This window comes from Apteryx rowi, unplaced genomic scaffold, assembly GCF_003343035.1.
Source record: "Apteryx rowi isolate R43461 unplaced genomic scaffold, aptRow1 scaffold_426, whole genome shotgun sequence".
NCBI lineage: Eukaryota > Metazoa > Chordata > Aves > Apterygiformes > Apterygidae > Apteryx > Apteryx rowi.
Window position 1 is genome coordinate 375244 of NW_020450679.1, and position 14349 is coordinate 389592.

The window sequence follows — 14349 nt, forward strand, 5'->3', positions numbered from 1 at the left end:
GCTCCTCGGGCGGGACCTGTGGCAGCGGTCGGCCGGGCGCTTCAGCGGCGGCTCCGACGACGACCTTTATGCGAGAGACGGGTAATCTCCGAGCTCGGGGCGCTCCGCTGCCAGCCCGGCCACCATCTTACATTAGGGAGACTTGCCTGGACGCCGCCTCCCCTGCGCCTGCGCCGCCGGCAGTGGGCGGGGACCTGGGGGGGAGGTGCGAGCGGCCGCGACGCCAACAGCCGCGCCGGCGCTGGGCATGACGGGACTTGTAGGCGGGCGGCGCGGCGGCCCTGTCAGCGCGGGGGTGGCGGTGCGGCCGGCCGCGACGAGGAGGAGGAGGGCCGTGCCCGCACAGCCGACCCGCCTCCCCCCGCCGGCGTAGCCTCCCTGCCTCCCCCAGCCCGCCCGCCGCCGCTCCCCGGGCAGACCCTTCCCCCCCGGCCCGGCCCTGGCCATAAACCCACCTCAACCACCTGTTGGCGGCCGTTAAACCTGTGCGGAGTTAAAACACCGGTTTTAATTTTTTTTCCTCGTTGTTTTTGCTTTTTTTTCTCCCCCCCGCCCCGGTCAAAGACAATTTATTTATTGTCACTTCAAACTTCGCGTGTCGCCAGCTCTAAAAGCGCAGGTCGGGGATGCCTCTGAGGAGACGGCTGCTAAACCGGGGGAAGCCGCTGGCAGCGGGCGCTTTCGCACTTGGTGTTGCTCCCGTTAAAACTCAGTAAGTGGCGGCGAGTCCCGACTACGAGCCCCGTTTACAGCCTCCCGGGAGGGTGGGAGTCTGCTCCTGGCGGGCTCCTCCCGCTCCCGGGCACAGCCCGCCCCGCCGCCCCACAACTCACGACCGAGGGGGGACGCGGGGCCTCCTCCTCCGGCTCCCGCTTCCTGCGCGGGGGATGTCCAGCTGCCTTTTTTCTCCTTCTTCTTCTTTCTTTCTTTCTTTTTTTTTCTTTTTTTCCTTCTTTTCTCATTTTTTCTCGTTTTTCTTTTTTCCCTCATTTTTCTTTTTTTCTCATTTTTCTTTCTTTTTTTTTTCTTTCTCCTCCATCCTCACAGGTTCCGACCCAGCGTGACAGGGAGATTGCGTGGCTGATGAGGGCATCGGTTCCTGCGGCGGCGAAACGTGGCCGCCTCCTGCGCGCTGCCTGCCCGCCCCGCGGCTGGAAAGCCGCCCCTCTCCCGCCCGGACCCGCTCATCCTATGGCAACAGGCATTTACATGGCGGTGCCCTTTGGCTGAACAGTTTTTTTGTTTGTTTGTTTGTTTTTTAAGGGCTTTTCAGATCCGTTTCCCATTTGGAACAGAAAGGCACAGAAGTGGGTGTTTTGTTGGTGTTCTCTCTTCAGTTAGAAAATCTAGGCAAATTCTGCTTTCATGGGCAGGGGTTGTAATTAATCTTGCAGAAGCAGCTTCCTCCCTGAAAATTCTCAAGGAGAGAACCTCTCTGCTGCCAAAACACTTGTCTTGCTTCTTTTTTATCTCTCTTGTCTTCAGAAACTCACATAAACCACATTGCTTGGGTCTCTTCTTTCTACCATAGACACTGAGAAACCAATTGCCATGGACCTGTTAAGACTGAACCTGTAAATCTATCACACAAAGGGACCTCAGAACCTCAGCTACCAGGCAAAAAAAGTGCTTTTGCTCCCAGCCTTTATGACTCTCTGGTGGCAGTTCCTGCACAGCATCCTTAACTCTCGTAATAGGCAATTTCATCCTGGGTATTTAATCATCAGTTATCTCTAAGGCACAAGTTATTAGGGCTTTTGCCATAATAGCATACACCTGATGTTCTACTTATTTCAGCAGTTGCTGGATAAGACAGGTGTTCATCACAAAATGGTCTGCACAGAATGCACAGGTATAACTGTTTTGTTTAGTGGTATGATGTTTTTCTTCTTTATTTTTCTGTGTTACATTCAAGTGTTATACTGGTACAGCTTCACACCGCACACCTGTTTCACTGATAGTGAAGTGTCTTGTGTTGGTGTAGCTTATTCTCTTTCCCACAGAAGTTAACATTACTTTGTGCATATAAACAGTTTTATATTGACATAAGTATATCCATAAGAGGAAAGCTCTATGAATTAACTACATCACTTCCAGCTGTGGGCAAGACCTAGGTCTGAATAAAAATAAATACAATATTATTTTCATTAGTAGTCTCAACATGTGAGTACAAATGCAGTACTCTTTTGAAAATGAAACATACAATGGTACTTACACACCTATTCAATATATAACTGTAGCTATATATCATGTATAACACATCAGATTCAAGTGCAAATATATATGAAATGAATATGTCTCTCAAAAACTTTGTTTTGCACATTTTCATATCAAACTACCTATAAAGGATTATGTTCCAGAAGTACCCATTATGTAAGTAGCTTATATAAGTAATGCATTTGTTGACACACCTAATACCTGGCAATGTTTCTTGTTGAATAAAGTCCTTTGACTCTGAAAGAAAGACAAAAATAGTACATTTTAAAAGCTGCAATTCATGGGTCAGTGTTAAGGCTGTTTATTAAGTGACATTATTCTGTGTGTTTTTTTAATCTAGGGTTGAGAATTCTTTCCCTTACTAAAGGTCTGTTTATATTCCTTTGCTGAGTCCCACATGAACACAAATTTCAGCACTATCCAATAATAATGTAAAAAAAAAAATCACATGGCTGAAGGTTATATTGCATTACATTACTGAAAGTTACACATAGCCTTATGTTTCCACCTCTGCTTTTATTTGGTAAGAATAATTCACTAGGCCATCACATGTCCATTGTTAGATTTAAGATGTCCTTAAATTATCCATTTTCTTGCTTTGAAGTCATTGTAATTGTTTTGATAGATAATTATTACATAGCTACATTTTGTCACCTTAATGTTTGTTTCTCATTTATTTTGAATAGGTCTGATAACTGAGCAGGATTCTTCCAAAAATTTTTTTTCCATATCTACAAAGAAAGGTTTTCAGAGTACATTTTCTTGGAAATAACAATGCATACTAGCTAGAGTGAAAATGTATACCTATGTGATTTATTTATTTTAGCTCAGCTCCAATTTCCCTGTGATTTGTCACATGCACACTGCCCTGTATTAACTCTCACCATGTGCTGGGAAGGTATTCTCTGGTGAGATGTCCTACAGTTGGTGTCCTATAGAAAAAAATATAGGAACCTAGCAGGATTCTGTAATCTGGGGTGAAACCAAGCTACTTGCATGATTCCTCTTGTCAACACCATTTCAAATGTCTGTCAAGCTATATGGAGAAAACATGGCAGAGCTCCACAGTCCCAGCCACCCTTAACACAAACAGGTTAGTAACGCAGTGGAACATCTTGGGAAGGGATTGGGTAGAGAGGTGGTGGTGGCACACTGATACTGGTAGAAAAGGAAAGAAGTAATTCTTTCCCGTGTTTGAGATGAAGAGTAATTCTGCTAGGACTTCAGGATGGTAATGGCTGCAAAAGGCCTGTCTCAGTCTAGATTGTCAGCAACAAAAAAATCAATACTGCAGCACATCTCTGTGCTGGGGTGACCATTGGTGCCTTGGTGCTTGCCAGCAATCCAGCTGGCTAGCTGCTAACTGGATTGGTGCTGGTATATCCGCGTGTGCTGGAAATAAATAATGTGTGTGTGTTTCAGTGTGCTGGTACTGAGAAAATACTTCAAGATTTGCAAAGTTCATGTTCCTGAGTTACGTTGGAACCACTGGCGGGACTTGGGTACCTATAGTTCATACCAAAAGTCAGTTTTCATAAACAGAAAAAGATACTCTGGAAAGCCTCATTGATTACTATGGAAGTTTATCAATATTAATGCAGAAAGTTATGGAATAGTTAATGAAGGGATTTTTAGAAATGCAGCCTTATTTACTGCAACAAAATATCAATTGCTTCCTGGACTGCTATGAAAGTTAATGATGTTGTCCTTCCTTTTGTCACTCTGGGAGACCCAGACATCTTTCTGCTTCTCGGGCTAATGATGCCTTTTACTGGGCCAATGTACTGGAGAAGGAATGGTATGACTGTTCTGAGTACCTGCAGAATAATAATGAAGGGTTTTGTTGCAAAACTGAAGGGCAGCTAGAGGAGCCTTACAAACAGGCTGATCAATATTTGCTACAAGTGACAGATGTTGACCATGCCTGGTTCAAAATCTATGAGAGAAGGAGGAGGTATCCAGATTGCCATGGGAAACAGGATCAGGGATTTGTCCTGCTCTTTCTTAATGGTGAGAATACAGTGGTGAAAAATGGATGTTTTATAGTCAAACATATGAGAGAGGGGTGTCTTTGTTAATGTTTTTGTTAAAAATTGATGTTATTAGGGGAAAATGAGAACTTTAGTGGAAAGCCTCAGTCAATTTTTTCAGGATAATCTTTACTGATTCTGGCACAACACACCTTATGTGCTAAGTGCATCTGTCTTTGCAAGTGAAAGCAGAAATCACTCCTGTTTTCTGGAAAGGGTGCAGTAACCTATGGGAACCTACAGGAAGCTGTCACTGCTCTTGTTAACCCCAGGGTGCTCTTGAAATATTGGTATGAATATAGCATCCTAATATTCTCCAGAGGTCTGTTTCCTCCTGCACAGTTTCCAGCAATTTTTCCTGTATGTTGTTTTCATTATCCCAAACCCCTCCTCTGAGTCTAGACATTTGCATGAAGGTTACACAAGTTGTCACATGTATTCTTCCAGCTCTTTTTTTGCCTTCTGGTCCCCCTGCTGAAATAGATTCACAGAATCCATGGACTTCTTCCTTATCCTCTCTTTTTTTTTCCAAATATTTTTCATGCAGCCAGCAGCTTGGAAAGCTCGTGTTCCTCATCATTATGGTGACTGGCTTGCCAGAGACAAATTGCAAATGTTTGTCATTCCTCCTTTGATCTCAGTGCCAGTGATAATAGGTTTATTTTCTTCTCAATTTGGAATGTCATTCCCATCTGCTTTTCCAGTCTGGGCTTCCTTGAGAAATGAATGTTCCCGGGGAACCAATGGTGTGTAACAAAACAAGATGCCTCCCACTTTATATCTCCTTTCTATAGAAATCCTATGCAGGTGCTGGAAGAGGAAGGAGAGAAGAAGATTAGTGAGAGGTGAATAGTAACAGGATTCAAATTCACAGCTCTGTGTGCACCTCTGTAGGGATGTTACCTTGAAGTGTGTTTCCAATAGATGAAGAAGATGTCTTACTGAAAAAGGCAGTAGACAAATCAGGAAGACGTGCAGCATTGCATAGAAGCGTACTGAAATATATTCAATTGCACAAGTAAAACACCATATATACGAGCATCACCAAGAAGGTTGCATTGCCTTGCTCTGTACAGAGTAAATTGGAACACAGTCTTTGCCTTAAGGTCTCTTATAGCACATAGAGGTTAGCATCATGTGCACCAAAAGGGAACAGATTTAAAAGCAATTGGCCTGAATCCAAGAATTTTATATTGTTGAAAATTTGATTACAAGTGTCTTATAATCTCAGCAGTTTGAAATGTTTCATTTTGGTAATTCATCTCATAGAATGTGAAAGGAGCTAAAAGCTCAGAGTGCTGAACAAACTATGAGCCAAAGTAAATTCGCTATTGCTTTTTCTCTCTCTGCATCCACTATTGTAATAAATACATCTGCCTTGCAATCTGTATGCCGTTTAACTTACACGGTGCTGCCATGTTGTCTGAGTGGCGGGAAGAGTGGCAGTGAACCCAGGAGCATGGTCACACAGCGTGAGGAGGAACATAACCTTGGATTCATGTTTGTGGAGCACCACAACTACTGCGCTGAGGAAGGAGGTGCCAAACAGATGGAAGGAGGCTCGTGGTTCCTGTAGCTCACTTCCACCTCCAGTGATGGCATCCAGAACAATTTCGTTTAGAGAGGCAGAACTATAATATAATACAGGACATAATAGGAGTTCTTGCCTCTGCAGCATTTTCAAGCTGACCTTCCACCTGGATTTCAAAAGGCATTTTTGTAACCTCAGTCTTTGGATTTTAGTATAGTAGCTGGAAAAAAGTATTAGCTCTACAAGTCAAACTGCCTGAGATGGTGTCCCTTGGCAGCTGTTGTAAGTCACATGGGTACATTCCAATACTCTTTCCCATGCTGGATTTCAGTGGTGACTTCCCATGTATAAATCTTTCATAACTCATCCTATTCTGGAAAGTCAGAAGGGACAATATTGGAAGTGCTGTTCACATCCCTCATGTTCCTGTAGACTAGCCAGGGCTATTTTGCTTTATGGTGGCACCAGTCATTTCCCAGAAATGTCTTTCCCCTGCATTCAGTTTGGAAAACACTTGCAAATCCAATGCACTGCCATTGAGCTGGGACTGGACCTGCTGCACACAACTATGAACAGTATCAGGGGAGGAGAAGAGGCACCGTTCTGGACAGGGTGTAAATTTGGGGGGGGGGGGGAGTCAAATTGCAAAGGAAGCCATCAGCATTCAGCTAGGGCAACAATATATCTAATCAAGATGATCCTGTAACAGAAGATGGCACTCAGGGGCCAGACAGCAAATAAACCATGTCACATTAAGCAATGAGGGAAAATAATTCAGCGAGTGGACAGAAGCCTCTCATGAGTCTGATGCAGTTTATAGCTGAGGGCTGTAAGCGGGTGAGCCTGACTATCATTCATGCAAAAAGAGAGCCCAGTCACTTTAAAACAATCTTTATGAATGCACTCCGGACAACTCATTTAAAGTATTTGAAGTAACATCCCTGTGTAAACAGGACTTCATTACGTTACTTGTTATTGTTTTCAGTGAGTTCTCACCAGTTCTTTAAAGCACAACATATATTACGAGAGCAAATTATTGTTCATTTTTGTTATATTCTTTAATTGCCTTATATATTAGTGTGTTTAAAGGAATGTAGTTTTCCTCTTCTGCCCTTTTCTGCTTGCATCCAGCAGCATTCAGCATTTTCTACAGAGCACAGAATTGCTGGCATTCTTATAAAAATGCCTCAGCCATACGGGATTTGCTGAGACTAAATAAAAAGTGCATGACTTAGGAAAATGCAATACTTTATCCTGTGTATTGATTCCAAGGCCATAAGCAGCAAGTGTTAGTTAAAAGAGAATTTCCACGTTATTTAATCCACGTTTATTAATCCACATTTCCAAAGTTAGAACCCGGGTTCTGCATAGGCCAGGGTGTGACAGGAGCTCACCTGTCAAGGAAGTGTGTGACATTGCATTAAGGGGCAGAGGTGAGCTTTGATGCTAGTAAATACATTGCACCAGCCAAACTCCTGCTGCAGTTTTCCAGGCAGATCTACTTTCCTTTGCCAAAGGAATGTGAGCTACCACAGCTAATTTTATGCCATATAAATAATGTTGATAGAGAGACAGCCTGAGATTAGATAGGTTGGATAGCCAAAATAATAGATTAAATAGGAAAGCTGAAGCATTTGTTAATCAGAAATATGAGTATGCTCCTTAAGGAGCTGGAGGCACCTGATTGTAATGATGACAAATGGGAGAACCTAGAATAATCAGACCAGTCATGCATATAGGCAGAACCTTCCCTGAGACTCTCTGGGACATACATGTGCTTGTTGTACAGAGGAATTGGGGCTTTATACTCTGATGGAGAACATTTCCTCTTCTTAATAGCCTGTGCTTGATACGCTGACAGAGCGAAGGTTGTGCTGTGCCTTGCACTGCTCTGCTCTCTCCCCCTCTGCTCAATGTCCCCTCCCGGGCCGCTGAGGCAGGGCTCACCTCCAGGGGCAACCGGGACTAGCTTGGTATTCTGACCATATTGTACATGTTAACTGAGGCACCTAAAGAATTGTAGATATTTTCATGTTTTTGATGCTCATTTTTGAATCTTTCCCATGCATCTTAATGTTTTATTATATTTTCCCCTATAACATTTTAAAATAATTGTTACATTGCTGCATGAATAGTAGAACTTCCCACTACCAAACCAGATTAAAGCCCTGGGAAGATCTATTTCCTTTTACTCTTAACTATCTAACTCTTGTTTTTTTAAGGAATGACAAAATGCCTCTGATTCCTAAATAGGTTATTTTAATCTGTAACCAGTCAGCCTATGACAGGAAGCCATATTTTGTTAAACCATGTAAATCATGTGCTGGTTTTTTACTTTAATTATTCACTTTCATTTTATTTTCTTCTTCTTACTCCCCTTGTATTGGTATCATAGCTTGAAAATCAGAATAAAATCTTGCATGGAAAACTTCTGCATAGATGTACCATCAGCACTTCCACTGACAATGCATTGTGCCACTCTTGCTTATCATTTGTTTTAAACAAAATCACTTTTTTTGCTGGATATCAAAATGTGCTGCACAGTTGTTGGGTTGGCATGGGAAAAGGGAAGGATTTGCTGAGCTTTTTGTTTTATTACCTTCCTAGTAGTATTTCTCCTACCTAGTAAATAAAATAGTGTAATGTCTACAAGCCACAACTTTCAACACTTTTAGGTGTTTATGTTTGCATGAGATCCTATGAAAGCAGCCTGATTTCCTAAACAGATGAGTGTTTGCAACTTCTGAGATCAATGAAAATTCAGCTTCTCTGAAAGGTAATTCCATTCTGCACATTTCACACACAGGATTCCATGCCAACTATTAGACCTACACTTTGGAAAACATTGGGAACAGTATTATGTTACAAAAGAAGATGATATCTACAAATATACACTCAGAATTTTCCAGGTGTAATCTTGTGGGCACATTATGTTGGAATAAATTTTAAAAAAAGTTCAAGGTAAAGCTATGACTAAGCAGAAGAGTAGATAATTAAAAATCTGCTGAGAGAAGAAAGTATGGAATATACTGTAGAGTAAGGCACACATTAGGTGGGAAAACAGCTACTTCCCACTTTGCTAAGAGGCTTCACCAAAATTAGGGACGTGAGGGAAGTCAGCTACTCCTTGCTTTCTTCACTCCTCCTCTTTGCAGACTGGAATTTGGACACTGGCCTTTCTTCCTTCTTCTGAGGAATATATATACATATATATATATAAATATATATATATACACCTTTTCTCATTCTTCTGAGTAGCATGCACCTTGACTCATTATAGGCCTACTTCAAAGGCACAGAAGTCAGAGGGAGAACTCCTGGACCTTTCCTTCACTAGACTGAAGTCATATTTTCTCACCTCATGATAGCCAAACAGTAAGCAGCCTCAGCTGAGACCTTAGTAAAGACAAGAGAGTTATCATTTCATCTTCAAGATTCAGCTAAAAGCCAAGCTCTTTATTCAAGTTTATCTCAATTTAGTAACTTAAGTGAAAATACCAATGTGGATTTTACTTAAAAATAGTTAAATAGGTACGGTATCTATTTATCAAGGTACAACTATTTTCATGAAAAGTAAAAGCAGGAACAAAGAATGCCATTTGCATAATATAAAGTAAAACTGCTGAAGGAATAAGAATGCTTCTGTTGTGCTCCTGTACAAAAGAGAAAGTGATAGCTTAACTGAGGTTTATTAGGCACTGCTTTCTAATTATTGATATGACTTAACGATCAAAATTGTAAAAGCTAATATTCTATGAGTCACATACCTCCTTAAGAAAACCTAGCTATGACACAGCATCCACCTTTAATTGGTACCTTCCATCTCAGATAACTGAGGAATTAAGAGGATAAACAGAGCCACCTTAGGTTTTCATGGCCTGTCTGCATCTTGTGTAGACCTTTACAGTTCTGATTTAGTAGCACTTTACTTCGTGCTCATATTTGGATAAAACAACTCTGCATATCATGAAACAACAGGTTCATGTGAGAAACCTCCAAGAAATTCATCCCACAACTTCAAGTCCAGAAGAAAGTTATGGGCTTTACGCCCCCCCCCCTTTTTTTTTTTTAACGGAAGAACTCGGGTGCTCAAGCTCTTTCACTGGTGAAATTCCCCCATTTTTTTAGCTTCTTCTAAGGCTAACCTGTCACTTTTAATCACCATAAGAATGCTAGGCAGAGATATTGATTTCACCTTCAGTGCTTAAAGGTAGGAGTGAGTGACCGCAGTGGGACCAAAGAAAGTGATTTTAGCAAGCAATTTTAACTAGAAAAATTCAAGCATTAAGGTTTTAATATTTAAGAAAGTTAAGAAAGCACTGCCTTTGCCCTATTGATTGACAGAAACAATACCAGTGGAACTAATGTACAAAAATAGAAACTCTGTCCCTGTCAAAAGGTAAATTAAACAGTGGTTTTAAATAAAAACTTTAAAATGAGCCCTGGCAACTTGGTCTGTAGAGGGCTAATAACTGAAGTGGAGTAGACTGACAGCACAACTACCTGAAAGATGTGTCCCCTTGGGCGCTGGGAAGAGGCTGATCTTGGTCAATTTGCTCATGTCACCACATGTGACAAAAGGTTACCAAAAAGGTGATCGCTCCTGTCGTACCGCAGCAGCCTTCATGTCAACCAGCTCTAGCAAAGGCAGCTAAATTTCCCCCTGAGGCACTTCTCACTACGACACAGCTGACTTCAGCAATGATTTGGATGAGAGAAGGATGAGGGCAGAAAAGCATCATGTGAGTAGGAACGTACTGCACTGGGTGACACTAGTTGTGTGGGGTGGCAGGGTTTCCTGCCCCTTAATCATCTCTACATCTGTGCCTGCATAGTGTTTAAAGGGGAGGTAAGTGTTTATGAACAGGAAGTCACAGAATCACAAAATGAGGTTGGAAGGGACCTCTGGAGATCATCTAGTCCAACCCCCCTGCTCAAGCAGGTTCATCTAGAGCACATTGCACAGGATTGTGTCCAGGCAGCTTTTGACTGTCTACAATGATGGAGACTCCACAAGCTCTCTGGGCAACCTGTTCCAGTGCTCTGTCACCCTCACAATAAAAAAAGTTTTTTCTCATGTTCAGATGGAACTTCCTGTGTTTCAGTTTGTGCCCATTGCCTCTTGTCCTATCACTGGGCACCACTGAAAAGAGTCTGTCTCCCTCTTCTTTATATCCTCCCTTAAGATATTTGTATACATTGATAAGATCCCTTCTCAGTCTTCTCTTCTCCAGGCTAAACAGGCCCAGCTCTCTCAGCCTTTCCTCATATGAGAGATGCTCCAGTCCCCTAATCATCTTAGTAGCCCTTCGCTGGACTTGCTCCAGTAGTTCCATGTCTCTCTTGTACTGGGGAGCCCAGAACTGGACGCAGTACTCCAGATGGGGCCTCACCAGGGCTGAGTAGAGGGGGAGGATCACCTCCCTCGACCTGCTGGCAATACTCTTCCTAATGCACCCCAGGATACCATTGGCCTTCTTGGCCACAAGGGCACATTGCTGCCTCATGCTTAACTTGGTGTCCACCAGCACTCCCAGGTCCTTCTCCGCAGAGCTGCTTTCCAGCAAGTCAACCCCCAACCTGTACTGGTGCATGGGGTTATTCCTCCCCAGGTGCAGGACCCTGCACTTGCCTTTGTTGAACTTCATGAGGTTCCTCTCCACCCACCTCTCCAGCCTGTCCAGGTCTCTCTGAATGGCAGCACAGCCATCCGGTGTATCAGCCACTCCTCCCAGTTTTGTATCATCAGCAAACTTGCTGAGCATGCACTCTGTCCCTTCACCCAGGCCATTGATGAATAAGTTAAACAGTATCGACCCCTGGGGGATGAATAAAGAAATCCGTTAGATCTAGAGGGAGACTAACTCCTACTTTTTCTGGCATTATACATGAAAGCCAGTGTGGGGTGAGACTTGGAGCTGGATCCTTATTTTATGGAGCCATGAATGGAGAGAAAAGACAGAGAACTTCCAGAAAATAAATCAGTTTATTAAGAGCGCTAGGGCTATATGACTCATTGATTTATCTGAGTAGGCAAACAAACCAGAACGTATTAAAAGATTGGCTCTTCTCAATCCAAATAAATTTGTTATATTTTTGTTCTTGCTGAGATCAAAAAAACCCTCAACCTTGGAGTATAGATTGGTTCAATCTGGGATGCTCGCAAGGAAAAAAAGTTATAGCTGGTCAGGTTCACAGAGCTGGCAAAAATGGTGTCCCCTTTCACATACAGCTCAGGCTTTCAAGAACTCACCAACGTAGTAGAAACTTAGGTTACAGTTCTTCATGATTTAGGCAGAAAGTGAATTAGAATTTGAGTCTCATATTTCTTGAGCAAGAGCTCTAGGACCTTGGACTGTGCTTTCCTCAATTCTTTCTGTTGATGCGGATGCTTTTGTCCAAAGGACTTAATCATTGAGACAGCAAGCAGAGAAAAGATTATTTACTTGGTGGTCAGATTACTCATTTGAATGGTGGGACTATCTCCAACCCCCTCGGCAGGATCCAGTTTCATATCCAGTGAAAGTTTAATTATTTTTGCAAAATGAAGTGGCACTAGCAAGAGAGATTGAAAGTGTACAATGCCAAAGTTACCTCCAACCTTTACGGGAGGTAGGGAATATATGTTAAGCTGAGGGGGGAATATAGCAGGACTCCCAAAACCCAAACAAGTGATATGAACTCCTTGATGAAAGGAAGGCATTAACCCTTCCTGTAATGCTGTTTGGATCTCACTTCAGAACTGATGCTCTTGGGTTGAATTTCTGAGCAATTCCAGGAAATTGCATTTTGAAACACATTTATCATTTGTCAGTATAAAACAATATCAAACTAAGCTACCCAAAAAACACTATCAGATCTTCATTAAAAATAAGGCCACCTCATTTTTAGGGGCTTCTCACAGCTGAGTGTCCTTGTGTAGTTGTATTATGAATATATCTACAAGCAAACCTTTCCCTCCATGTCAGTACCTCAGGTTTCTCCTGGGCTGGACTCCACTGCAACTTTTAGTCTCTGCAGACAGACTGTGCATTAAATAAGACTGAGAGTGTGATGCATAAGAAAAACAAAATTATATTGGTAATAGGAATTAATAATAGATAACACGAAATGTACTGCTATTCTGAGATCCTTAGCACAATTTAGTGCTGTCTACTGAAAGAGAACTGGCATGACCCTTTGTGCAGATACCAACCATAACAATGAATGTGGGTCACTATTTTTTTCTGCGTGTTCCTGACCTTTGAATTTGTGTTCCTCAAATCAGTATGTTGTATGCACGTCTTGCATAAGTTATTATCTTTGGAGTGAACTATGTTCCTAAGTATGCCTCATTATCCACTATAATTCCACTAAAGTTAATTTACAATAGTAGTAAGGATTGCAGAAGGACCAAAAGGATTACTATTCCACTGTGTTGGACACCTAAAGACACACACAATTAACTCTGAGAATTTTGTCTTCTCCATTGGTTAGGTCTCATTTGATTAGAGAGTTCATATTAGCTAACAAGGTGTTTTCCTGCACTCCATTTCAAAGACAGAGATTTAGCTTCGTATGATTTAGAACAGAAATGTTCTTCAGTGATAAGGGAAATTCATTCTGACCATCTGACACCATCTAGAAGAAAGGTATCATCAGTTATATGTGACAAGTAGTTCAGAAACCTGCACATAAGATAAAGGTTTCCCACTATTCCACTATTAAGCATTCAAGCAACGGAATGAGAATAAGCCATAAACTCCAGACTTGATCACTCAAGCACATAATATAGTTTAGTGCTTCAATGTCTAAAATGTCACCTTGCTAGGAATTATTGAACATGTGGTCACAACAATTGCTCCATTAAATGTGAATAGCTAATATTACTTCTCATCCTGCCACAGCACAGCAATAACTAAATAAGGCAGGAGGAGACTTTAATAGACATGTGACTTCTAGTGAAATATTTTGACACCAGAGCTAATTAATAGAGTAGCCTATTCTAGGAACTGGATTTGTTGTGTTTGTCTCCTCCAGATTCTTGCTGCTGAGGATAATTCTTCCTGATCCATAGGAAACTTGAACAAAACAAAAATGGATTTGCGCAGAAAGCAACTCCTTCCTTATGCTACCTATTCAGATAAGGCTTTTCTTCAAATATGCTATCTCAAAGCATCAGGAAAGGGAAAGTATTTTAGTAAATGATGTCAGAAGTGTCCAAGCTACATTCTTCATACATTTTAGGCGTGCAGGAGCTTACCATCTTGTACCCAGAGAAATCCAAAGAAGTGGACAGGACTGGGAAAATAATTAACAAAACAGTAATATAATTTGTGAAATAATTTTAAATTGCGGTAGAGATGGCATTATGAGATGCCACTTTTCCTCAGTCCCACTGGTTCCCAGATCAAATTTACTCAATTTCTAAGTATACTTTTTTCAAGTACTAAGTACTTTTTTCAAATTTAGCTCCGATTATGACAGTCAAGACATTTTCTCTTCCGTTTCCTGAATCATCACTACAAACAGAAATCCTGTGCTTTACATTATTAGTGGAAAACTTTTTGTGCAATCTTGTACACCTTCAGT

The 14349-nt window shown here is 41.8% G+C and overlaps 1 protein-coding gene and 1 long non-coding RNA gene across 2 annotated transcripts in view; one reads left to right on the plus strand and one right to left on the minus strand.

The window, feature by feature from the left end:
- CNOT4 (CCR4-NOT transcription complex subunit 4) overlaps positions 1 to 187 on the minus strand; it is an 82291-nt gene extending 82104 nt beyond the window's left edge. Inside the window, exon 1 of the mRNA XM_026076094.1 lies at positions 17 to 187. The gene's annotated coding sequence lies outside the window, so the exon portion shown is untranslated. The remainder of the gene's footprint in view (positions 1 to 16) is intronic.
- An 87-nt stretch (positions 188 to 274) lies between these two features.
- On the plus strand, positions 275 to 2870 carry LOC112971060. Its single transcript, XR_003255241.1, has 2 exons — positions 275 to 712; positions 1048 to 2870. It is a non-coding gene; the product is annotated as an uncharacterized LOC112971060 (long non-coding RNA).
- The last annotated feature ends 11479 nt before the right edge of the window (positions 2871 to 14349 follow it).